This window comes from Mandrillus leucophaeus, unplaced genomic scaffold, assembly GCF_000951045.1.
Source record: "Mandrillus leucophaeus isolate KB7577 unplaced genomic scaffold, Mleu.le_1.0 Scaffold235, whole genome shotgun sequence".
NCBI classification, from domain to species: domain Eukaryota; kingdom Metazoa; phylum Chordata; class Mammalia; order Primates; family Cercopithecidae; genus Mandrillus; species Mandrillus leucophaeus.
Genome location: NW_012102421.1, coordinates 4,078,168 through 4,090,738, shown reverse-complemented (window position 1 = coordinate 4,090,738; position 12,571 = coordinate 4,078,168). Strand labels below are relative to the sequence as shown.

The 12,571-nt window shown below is 40.0% G+C and overlaps 1 protein-coding gene across 5 annotated transcripts in view; it reads right to left on the bottom strand.

The window, feature by feature from the left end:
* DDAH1 (dimethylarginine dimethylaminohydrolase 1) overlaps positions 1 to 12,571 on the bottom strand; it is a 266,154-nt gene that overhangs the window by 72,155 nt on the left and 181,428 nt on the right. The window lies entirely within an intron of this gene.

The following is a 12,571-nucleotide window of genomic DNA, read 5'->3' as shown; positions in this document are numbered from 1 at the left end:
AGAGCTGGAAAAGCTTTTCTTTTCACAGGGTAACTGGTTTGGAATAAGCTGCCTGTGTATCCAGAATGGTTTTTTTTTTTTTTTTTTTTTTTTTAATTTAGTGCCTGAACTACTTTGGTAGCAAAACCTGACTACATATGAAAGTTTTATAGACTTTATCTCATCTAGAATGAGCAGTCATAGGTTTTGCTGCACATATATTAATGTGGTTGATTAAAGGGTGCTATCTTAGACTCATCTGGGTGTGTTATGAAATATGGTTGACATACTCATTTACTTTCAAAATATAAAACATTATACATTTTGAAACACATCTGGCCCTCTGGGTTTCAGAGAAGGAACTATAGACCTGAAAGATATATTCTGGCCGAGCATGGTGGCTCATGCCTGTAATCCCAGCACTTTGGGAGACCAAGACAGGTGGATTACCTGAGGTCAGGAGTTCAGGACCAGCCTGGCCAACATGGTGAAACCTCGTCTCTACTAAAAGAGTACAAAAATTAGCTGGGTGTGGTGGCGGGCGCCTATAATCCCAGCTACTCAGGTGAGACAGGAGAACTGCTTGAACCTGGGAGGTGGAGGTTGCAGTGAGCTGAGATCACTGTACTCCAGCCTGGGTGACAAGAGCAAAACTCTGTCTCAAAAAAAAAAAAAAAAAAAAAAAAGATATATTCTATTGATACAGAATTCTAGGTTGGCAGGTGTTTTTGTTTTTTTGGCAAAACATTTGTCATTACAATGTTTTCAGCCTGCATTGTTTCTCTTCTTCATTTCAATAGTTTTGGGGGAACAGGTGATTTTTGGTTACATGGATAAGTTCTTCAGTGGTTATTTCTGAGATTTTGGTGCACCTGTCACTGAGAAGTATATACGGTACCCAATGTGTAGTCTTTTATCCTTCATCCCCTTCCCATCCTTCCCCCAGAGTCCCCAAGTCCATTATATCATTCTTATGCCTTTATGTCTGCATTGTTTCTAATGGGAATTCTGTTGTCATCCTAGTCTTTATTCCTTTATACACAATGAGTATTTTTCCTCTGACTGCTTTTCAGATTATCTCTTCACTACTGGTTTTCAGTTACAGGCATACCTTGTTTTATTGTACTTTGCTTAATTGTGATTTGCAGACATTGTTTTTTTTTTTTTTTTTTTTTTTTTTTTTTTTTTTTTTTTTTTACATTTTTTTTTTTTTTTTTTTTTTTTTTTTTTTTTTTTTTTACAAATTGAAGGTTTGTGGCAAACCTGCCTCAAGCAAGTCTATTGATGCCATTCTTTCAACAGCATGTGCTTGCTTGTATCTCTGTGTCACATTTTGGTTAATTCCTGCAGTATTTCAAACTTACTATGTCCACATAAGACAGCAAACTTAATCAATAAATGTTGTTGTGTTCTGACTACTCCATTGACTGGTTTGTTTCCCTGTCACTCCCTCTCCTGGGGGTCTACCTACTCCTGGAGACACAGCAATATTGAAATCAGGCCAATTATAGCCTACCATGGTCTCCAAGTTTTCAAGTGAAAGGAGGAATTGTATGTTTCTCACTTTAAATCAGAAGTTGGAAATTATGAAGCTTAGTGAGGAAGGTATGTTAAAAGCTAAGACAGGCCCAAAGCTAGGCCTCTCGTGCCAGTTAGCCAAGTTGTGATTGTAAAGGAAGTTGCTGAAGGAAATTAAAAGTGCCACTCTAGTGAACACATGACTAATAAGAAAGTAAAACAGCCTTATTGATGATATGGAGAAAGTTTCAGTGGTCTGGAAAGAAGATCAAACCAACCCCAATATTCTCTTAAGCCAATGCCTAATCCAGAGCAAGGCCCCAACTCTCTTTAATTCTATGAGATCTGAAAAGAGGTGAGGTGAGGCAGCTGCAGAATTGTAAAGGTAGCAGAGGTTGGCTTATGAGGCTTAAGGAAGGAAGCCATCTCTACAACATAAAAGTACAAGGTGAAGTAGCAAGTGCTGATTGTAGAAGCTGCAACAAGTTATTCAGAAGATCTATTATAGCTAACACACAGCATTGTATGTTATGAATATGGTTGATGAAGATGGTTATACTAAATGAGGGTTTTCAAAGTAAATCCAATAACCTTATATTGGAAGAAAATGTCATCTCAGACTTTCCTAGCTGTTAAGGAGAAATCAATCCTAGCTTCAAAGCTTCAAAACACAGGCTGACTCTCTTGTTAGAGGTTAATGGAGCTGGTTACCTTAAGTTAAAGCCAATGCTCACTTACCATTCTGAAAATCCTTGGGCCCTTAAGAATGATGCTAAATTGACTCTGACTGTGCTCTACAAATGGAACAACAAAACTTGCATAACAGCACATCTGTTTACAACATGGTTTGCTGAGTATTTTAAGCCCACTGTTGAGACCTACTGCTCAGAAAAAAAGACTGCTTTCAAAAAATTACTGCTGATTGACAATACACCTGGTCACCCAAGAGTTCTGATATAAATGTTCAAGGGGATTAATGTTGTTTTTATGCCTGCTGACACAAGAGTCATTCTACTGCCCATAAATCAAGGAGTAATTTCAACTTTCAAGTCTTATTATTGAAGAAATACATTTCACAGGGCTATTGCTGCCAAAAACAGTGATTCCTCTGATGAATTTGGGCAAAATAAGTTGAAAACCTTTTGGAAAGGATTCATCGTTCTAGATGCCATTAAGAACATTTGTGATTCATGGGAGGAGGTGAAAGTATCAACATTAACAGAAGTTTGGAAGAAGTTGATTCGAACTTTGAATGGTTTAAGAATTCAGTAGAGAAAGTAACTGCAGACATGGTAGAAATAGCAAGAGAACTAGAATTAGAAGTGCAGCCTGAAGATGTGACTAAATTGCTGCAATCTCATGATAAAACTTGAATGGATAAGGAGTTGCTTCTCATGGATGGGCAAAGAAAGTGGTTTCTCAAGATGGAAACTGCTCCTGGTGAAGATGCTGTGAAACATTGTTGAAATGACAATAAAATATTTAGAACAGTCTAACAACTTGCTTGATTGATACAGCAATGGTAGTTTGAGAGGACTACAAAAGATCTACTGTGAAAGAAGATCTACTGTGAGTAAAATGCTATCAAACAGCATTGCATGTTACAGAGAAAAGTTTCATAAAAGGAAGAGTCAATCAACATAGCAAACTTCACTGTTGTCTTATTTTTAAAAATTGCCACAGTCACCTCAACCTTCAGCAACCACAACCCTGATAGGTTGGCAGTCATTGATGTTGAGGCAAGACCCTCCCCAAGAAAAAGATTATGACTCACTAAAGGCTCAGATGATTGTTAGCATTTTTTAGCCATAAAATATTCTTTAACTGAGATACATATATATTTTTCAGACATAATGCCATTCCACAATTAATAGACTACATTAAAATGTAAACATAACTTTTATTTAGACTGGGAAGCAAAAAATATTGTGACTCCCTTTATTGCGGTATTTGCTTCTATTGTAATAATCTGAATGGAACCTGTACTATCTTTGAGGCATGCCTGTATTTGATTATGATGCGTAAAGTTTCTGGTATTAAGTAGTGATTTCCCCTCAATGCTAAGGCAAGGCTCTTCTGAGGCTCTACTCAAAGCCCTGTGTATTGTGAGAGCTCTCTTTTCTGACTTTTGGGAATATAATGTCATTTCTGCATGAGTTCTGGGAATTGTCTGGCCTATTTTCTGGTGGTTCTTTCTCTAGCTTTGGGTAGTTCCTCTTATGCATGCACAGACAAATAAATACCTAGCCAAAGACTCAAGTACTGGAATGCTGTATTTGAGCAGCCCCTCATCTCCAGTACTCTGCCCTGCAAATTCTACCATTTTAGTTCTCCCAAACTCTGATTTTCGTCCCCTCAATTTGATAAGACCAGTAGGTTCTGTTCTACATCCCCTCCTCCACCTCTGTGGCCTGAAAACTGTCTCCAGACAATAAGCTGGGAAAATTGTAATCTCATCATTTGTTTCCCTTCCCTCAGTGATCAGTCCTACACTTCCTGTGTGCACTGTCTGCAAAGTTGTTTCACATAGTTGGTCCAGTTTTCTAATTACTTACAGCAAAAGGGAAATTCCTGTAGTAGTTAATCTTTCATGATGGAAGTCAAAGGTTCAAGACTATACACCTGAACATTGTTACTTTTCCTTCCTGACCACCTCTGTGACAACATTATATAATGTCCCATAACTCAAATTACTCTTTTTCCTCATTTAAACAATGAGGAACAACATTTCTCCCCTTAACAAATAAACAGAAGGGAGGTCTAGAAATTACTTCTCTATGAACAAATTTAGTGATTCCTGATGATCTTGGTGATGCTGGCATGAAAGGAAGCAGACAGTGAGCGTGATAAAACTTCTTTAGGATTTATTTACATGTTACTTAAAATGCAAAGCTCTGATACAACTTTAACTCTAATGGACCTTGGAAACTAATTAAGGAGACCATTTGTAACTGTATAGCAGTCTGTCTCTGGACTGTATTTGGAATATGAGTCTGTATCAAAGTGGTTAATAAGCAAATTTAACCATTACAGAGTCTCAGAAGTACAAGTAATAATCACTGCTGATTCTTTTCCTCTTCTCCGCTACAATATCTATTTAAGCCTCTGAATAAGACAGCCTTGGTCTGCCAGAGTACCTCTGCTGAAGAACTCAAAGCCACTGGCACAGAGTAAAAGCAGTTAGACACACAGAACCATAGCTATAGCCAGGGAGCTTTTCTAACTTGAATCAAAAACAAATTCAGAATGGCTTGAAGAAAAACAATCCACTGAAGGCTGTTGAAAAAGACCAGGATCATCTTAGAAATAAACAAAGCATTAGTAAAATACATAGTAAATTATAGCTTACTGACTGTATTCTTTAACAGTTTGCTTTTAAGAGAGCAACCTCATTTTAACACATAGTTCAAAAGCATATTATAAAGTTGGAAAATGTGCAACCTTTTCCTTAAATAATTTTGCCACTGGGAAACCCATATGTTTGGACCACAGGGCCTTAACCAAGGTATAACCTCTTATCTGATGCGAGTTTACTCTGCAGTTAGAGCAGCCTGGCAGGAAGATGGTATAGGAGAGCAGTTGAGCTCATGGATATTGGAGCAAATGAGGCCTCATTTTGAATATAGGATCTACCACTTACTTACTAGTTGTGTGACCTTGGGCTATTACTCAATGTCTTAGTGCATTTGCATTGTTATAAAGAAATACCTGAGGCTGGGTAATTTATAAAGAAAAGATATGTATTTGGCTCAAGGTTCTACAGGTTGTACAAGAAGAATGGTGCCAGCATATGCATCTGGGAAGGGCCTCAGATCACTTCTACTCATGATGGAAACCAATGGGAGCAGGTATGAGCAGAGATCACATGGTGAGAGAGATGAAGGAGGAGAGAGAGGGAAGGAAGATGCCAGGCTCTTTTTAATAAGCAGCTCTTGCAGAAGCTAATAGAGTGAGAACTCACTCATTACCAGGAGGATGGCACCAAACATGAGGGATCCACCCCCATGACCCAAACACTTCGCAATAGGCCCACCTCTTAACATTGGGAATAAAATTTCAACATGATATCCAAAGTATATAATCCTTTCCCTGGTTCCCCAAATCTCATGTCCTTTTCATATTGCAAAATACAATCATTCTATCCTAACAGTCATCTAAAATTTTAGCTTGTTCCAGCATCAACTCAGAAGTCCAAAGTCCAAAGTCTCATCTGAGACTCACGGGAAGTTACTTACAGCTGGGAGCCTGTAACATCAAGGACAAATTATTTATTTCCAAGATACAATGTTTATACAGGCACTGGGTAAACAGTCCAATTCCAAAAGGGAGGAATTGGACAAAAGAATGGGGTAACAAGCCCATGCAAGTCCAAAACCCAGTAGGGCAGACGTTAAACCTTCAAGCTCCAAAACAATCCCTGACTCTATGTCCCACGTCCAGAGCACACCAGTGCAAGGGGTGGGCTCCTAAGACCTTAGGCAGTGCTGTCCCCACAGTTTTGCTGGGCAGCACACATGGTTGATCTCATGAGTTGGAGTCCAATGCCTGCAGCTTTTCCAAGCTGAGGGTACATGATGCTGGTGGGTCTACAATTCTGGGATCTCGAGGATGGTAGCCCCATTCCCACAGCTTCATTAAGCAATACCCCTGTGGGGACTCTGTGTAGGGGACTTTTACCCTATATTTCCCCTCCACACAGCCCTAGTAGAGGTTCTCTGTGGGGGCTCCACCCCGCAGCAAGCTTCTGCCTGGGCACTCAAGCTTTCTGATATATCCTCTGAAATCTAGGTGGAAGCTGCCAAGCCTCCATCACCCTTGCATTCTGCATGCCTGAAGACTTAACACCATGTGGAAACTACCAAGGCTTATTAAGGCTTATACCCTGCAGACAAAGACAACCTGGCTGGAGCTAAAAGCAGCAGGGATTGGGGGGTAGTGTCCTGAGGTGGTGTAGGGCAGTGGTGCCCTGGGCCATTCCCCCAAAACCACTCTGGCCTCCTAGGTCTCTGGGTCTGTAATGGGAAAGGTGGTCTTGAAGGTTTTTGAAACACCATCAGGATCTTTTTCCCACTGTCTTGAATTAGCACCTGGCTCCCTTTTATCCATGTTAATCTCTCTAGCAAGCAATAGATCAGCCACATCCTTGGATTTCACCTAAAACTGCTCTTTCCTTCTCCTACTACATGGGTAGGCTGAAAACTTCCCAAAATTTTCTGCTCTGTTTCCCTTTTAAATATAAATTCCAACTTAAGCTCATTCCTTTGCTCCCATATCTGATTATAGGCTGTTAGAAGCAGCTACACCACTTCTTGAGTGCTTTGCTGCTTAGACGTTTCTTCTGCCAGATAACCTTCATCGTCATCACTATTAAATCCAGCCTTCCATAAATCCCTAGGACATGGACACAGTGCAGTCAAGATCTTTGTTAAGGCATAACAAAAGTGACCTTTGCTCCAGTTCCCAGTTAGTTCCTCACTTCCATTTGAGACCTTGTCAGCTGGGCTTTCACTATCTATATTTCTATCAGGAATCTGGTCACAACCAATTAGCTAGTCTCTAAGAAGTTCCAAACTTTCCCTTGTCTTTTTGTCTTTTGAGGCCTCCAAACTCTGTCCATTATCCAGTTCTAAGGCTGATTCCCCATTTTCAGGTATTTTTATTGCAATGCTCTACTCCTCAGTACCAATTTTCTGCCTGTGGTGCTATAAAGGATACCTGAGGCTGGGTAATTTACAAAGAAAAAAGGTTTATTTGGCTCACAGTTCTGCAGGCTGTACAAGAAGCATTGCACCAGCATCTACTTCTCATGAGGGCCTCAGGTTGCTTCCACTCATGGCAGAAGGGAAAGAGGAGTCATTGTGTGCAGACATCACATGGTGAGAGAGAGGGAGCAAGGGTTGGGGAGGTGCAAAGTTCTCTTTAACAATCAGTTCCAGGGGAACTAAGAGAGTGAGAACTCACCTGTTAACTCTGAGCATGGCACCAAGCCTTTCATGAAAGATCTGCCCCCACAACCCAAACACCTCCTACTAGGCTTCACCTCCAACACTGGGATTCAAATTTCAACATAAGATTTGGAGAGACAAACATCCAAACTATATCACTCAGCTTCTACAACTTTTGTTTCCTCGTCTGTAAATTGGAGATCACAATCGTGACTATCTCATAGGGTTGATATGATGATTAAATGAAACAATACATGTAAAAAGCCTTAATGAAAAGCCTGACACAAAGTGATCCCTCAATCTTAGTTGTTTACCATTACTACTATTGTTAGAAAAAATAAACTTTCTCTTGAACACCAGTCTTAGAAATACAATATGAATAGACAGTAATTGTCATTAAACTATGAGATTACAGAAATAATGTGAATGAAAAAGTCATTATATAAAAATAATTGTAAGCCTTGTTCACAGTGACCCATGAAAAATGCAATTGGAATCATAAAGGGAAACACCACACTAAATTTGCCTCATTTTTCTGAGTTCCATTTCTAAATGTGTTGTCCAGAATCATTAGAATACTTAATAAAGTATAAAATGACATGTTACATGAAAAAAATCATAAAAATGTCATTATAACAACCCAGAGCCATCTCCTTTTTGGCTTATCTGGATGTAGCACCCAGTAAATCCTAGTAGACAGTAATACTCCAGGACAACCAATGGCTCTCTGAAAAATGTCAAAAAGGAGAAAGTGTCACCTTCACTGTGCTCCTGATGACGCTATTTCTATCTACTTTCAGTGTGGAGTATTTGGCATCCTGACTGACAGTCTGCTTAAAGTTCCACCGGTCCAGGATTCACTTGAAGGAATTCAAATAGATGACCCCTCAGAGGCTATGTAGCAAAATGATTACATTCACAGGTTTTGAAATTAAACAACTTGGTTCAAATGCTTTTTCTGATAGTTGCTAGTTGATTGGGAAAGATACTATACTCTGAGCCTCAGTTTCCTCACCCATAAAATGATCATTTACAGTTGTTTTTAGGCCGGGTGTGGTGGCTCACACCTGTAATCCCAGCACTTTGGAAGGCTGAGGCAGGAGGATACCTTGAGCCCAAGAGTTCAAGACCAGCCTGGACAACAGGGTGAGACCCTGTCTCTACTGAAAATGAAAATTAAATGCACTCCAGCCTGGGCAACAGAGATCCTGTCTCAAAACAAAACAAACAAAAACAAACTGGAAAAACATAAAAATAAAAGTTGTTTTTTATCTCAAAGGGTTGTTGTGAGGACTAAAATGATGTTTATAAAACTCAGCATGGTGATCTACTCAGTAAATGTTCAATAAATATTATTTACTAACTATTACATTTTAGTCTGGGAGTCTGGACAATCCCATACAAAAGTCTCAGAATACCAACTCTGTGCTACTTCCAGCACTGCTGAGTTATCCATTCACTGAACAGATGTGTGTTGAGTGGCTGATGCTGTCTCAGACCCTGTGCTCAATGCTTTACTTACTTAGTTGAAATCCTCTCATCATGATGGGCTTCGTGAGAGATTGTGAGCTCTGTGAGGCTAGAGTCTCTACTCTGATGTTGATGGCTATATAACTGTGTAATGTATGGGCCCTGGCACAGTGCCTAACAAACAGGAGATGCTAACAAGTTTTAAGGAATGAATCAATGAGCAAGGGATGAATGACTATGACACAAGGAAGATTAACTCCTTGACCTCAGGGAACTCATGTTCTAGCTGGAGATGGAATTAGCCCCCTAAAAGACAATGGAAGCAAAACGTGTTAGGGAGGGAATTTCAGAGAGTGGGATCACCATTAGTAAAATATCAACAATTTCTGTTACAGTTACGCTAATATAATTCAGTGATAAGAGCAAAAGAATGTGTAATCAAAGTTGATGATTCTAGAAGACCTCTTCTAACAACAACCAGAAACATCTTTTTCACTACTTACTGTAGGAAAAGAAACTCTAGTCATTTTTATATCTGAAGTCAAAAGACAGAAAGGAATATGTGGTCACATATCCTTCTATGTAAGTCAAGCCCAGTCCTGCCTCAGTGTCCTCACCCTATTTGCTGGTGGTTAGGGGTGTCAATCACCACCTCCCACCTCTTCTCTACCTTATGGCTAATTAGGAAGAGACACATGACAAATAGGGATCATATATTAGCTTTATCCGGGGTCCCTTGGTAATGGCCAAATTGGAGAACTGGCCAAGTCTCTTACCTTCTAGTTAGAACTGAACACAGCCTGATCTGCAAGTAGAGAGTATCTGATTTAAAACCCAACTGCACTATCTTTTACTCCACCCACCTGTCCCAAGACATTCTACAGGGCATGTGGGGATTATAGGAACTACAAGATGAGATTTGGGTAGGGACATAGCCAAACCATGTCACCTACTGACCTCCAGGAAACGGGAGTGGGGAAGGACTGGAGATTAGACTCCATAAAAACTTCTGAACAACAAAATTTGATAAGCTTTGGGGTTGGTGAACACATGGATGTGCTGGGATGGTAATGTACCCAAAGAGGGCATGGAAGTGCCACCCCCACCCCCCTACCACAGTGCCAACTTTTAAGATAACTGATGGTAGTCACAGTAAGTGGTTGTTACTGCAGGGGCCTCTTTATTTGTTCTCTTCTTCAGCACTGAGATCTTAGAGCCAAAGCCATCCTAGCTCTGAGAGACCCAAAATCCAATATAAAAATGGGATCCTTAATTTCTAAACATCTAACAACTCTGCCTTCCAGTATGGCCGCCTTTTTCATGTATAGAATTATGGCTCAGGAAGCTGCAAATATCAAATCTTACTACAGATAATACAGAATTACAATGGCTACCATATAGAATGTTCCAGATGAACAAGACCATTCATATAAGTGTACTTGAATCCTAAATTTCTATTAATTAGGCAAAGAGAATGGGATTGTTATTCTAATTGACATTCAGAAGTCTCAAGCAGACAACAGGATTCTAAAATTGCTTTTTAAAAAAATTTATTGAAAAGAGCTAATAAAAAGTTAAAAATGTGAGATATCATCATACCAAGGACAGTAACATTGACATGACTTATTCTGCTCCCCTCTGTCTTTGCCTGAATAGTCAGTCTACTAACTCCGTCTTAAATGCCTTGCTTTTCTGAAAACACAGTTAAATGGTTTCCTTATAAGAAAAAAACTACCCCCAAATTCAGGAAATAATCCCTGAGTGACTTATACTCCTTGGACAAAAACAGAGCCAAGGGTCATAGTTTGAAAATTTCCTAAACCTACAGAAGACCTCCAGATATTTTCTGAAGAGAAGCCAGGTATGGTGGCACATGCCTATAACCCCAGTTACTTGGGAGACTGAGGTGGGAGGATCATTTCAGCCCAGGAGTTTGAGGCTGCAGTGAGTTATGATCATGTCACTGCACTCCAATCTGGGCAACAGAGTGAGACCCCGTCCCTAAATAAATAAATAAATAAATAAAAATTTAGGAAAAATTTAGGGTCTTCATTGAAACTTATAACCCCAGGATATCTGATCTCAACCAACTAATACACATACTGGTGAGAATTAGAGAAGCCACAAAATGGGTGAAAGCGGCAGAATGGTATTCCCTGACAAGCCCCACCTGGTCCATTATGGAAAGCAGGGAAACAATGCAAATAACTTTTTGAAAGCCATTACCAAAGTGTTTCAGTTGGATGGCAAAAAACAACCTAGGCTGGCCTTCGGGCCTACTCTGGGGCACTTCTTTAATAAATGACTGAAAAAACAGTTTCCAAAAAACTGTTGTTATTGGTGCAAGCAACTAGGACACTGGAAAAGAGACTGCTCCAAATATTTCCAGGGAAAACATTATAAACAGGCTGTCTACCCTCTGATAATCTCCACGTTGACCACCAGGATTGACAGGCCTTTGGGGGAAGCTCCAGTTGTTATCCTGTAGGTAGACACCACAACTGTGATTTCTACTTTATCTATTTATTTTTAAAATTTTTTAAAACTTCAATAGGTTTTGGGGAACAGGTGGTGTTTGGTTACAAGAATAAGTTCTTTAGTGGCGAGTTCTGAGATTCTACATTAAACTCCATTTTTGTTTTTGTTTTTGGCTTAAGCAACAAAAATGTATTGTCTCAGTTCTGTAGGCTAGCAACTTGAAATCAAGGTATCTGCAGGGTTGGTTCCTTGCTAAGGCTATGAGGAAAACATCTGTGCTAGGCCTCGTTCCTTGGCTTATAGATAGCTGTCTTCATATTCACATTGTATTATCTTAGTATGCATGTCTCTATGTCCAAATTTCCTCTTCTTATAAAGCCACAGTCATACTGAATTAGGGCCTACTCTAATTACCTCATTTTAATTTGATTACCACTCTAAAGACTCTATCTCCAGATAAGATCACATTCAGAGGTACTAGGGGTTAGGACTTCAACATATGAATTCTGAGAAGGCATCAATTCAACTCATAACGTACGTGCTGCTGAGCTCTTGTTAGAAAATGAACCCTTGGGCCAGGTACGGTGGCTCACACCTGTAATCCCAGCACTTTGGGAGGCTGAGGTGGGCGGATCACGAGGTCAGGAGTTCAAGATCAGTCTGGCCAACATAGTGAAACCCCATCTCTACTAAAAATACAAAAATTAGCTGGGCGTGGTGGCATGTGCCTGTAATCCCAGCTACTTGGGAGGCTGAGGCAGAAGAATTGCTTGAACTAGGGAGTTGGAGGTTGTAGTGAGCGGAGATTGTGCCACTGCACACTCCAGCCTGGCAATGGAGCAAAATTCCATCTAAAAAAAAAAAAAAAAAAAGAAAATGAACCCCTGACCCATGAATGTCTTGTGACTCTCAGGCCTGACATTCCCATTTGGAGGTGGGTCAACTACGACACAACTACAAGGAAAGGGTCCGTTTGCTGGCCAAATGAAAATAATGTGTTTGAAGTTATGGCTGGCCTGGCCCTAGTGACATCTCAGTTTTGCATACAGTAGTAGCTATCCTTTTGGGGAAAACATTATCTCCCACTCTGCCACCTAAAACAAATCCATGGGCTCAACAAGGTCCTCGATTCAGAGATTCCCTTCAATGCCTGGACCTGGTTTACCTCTGGTTCACCTAAG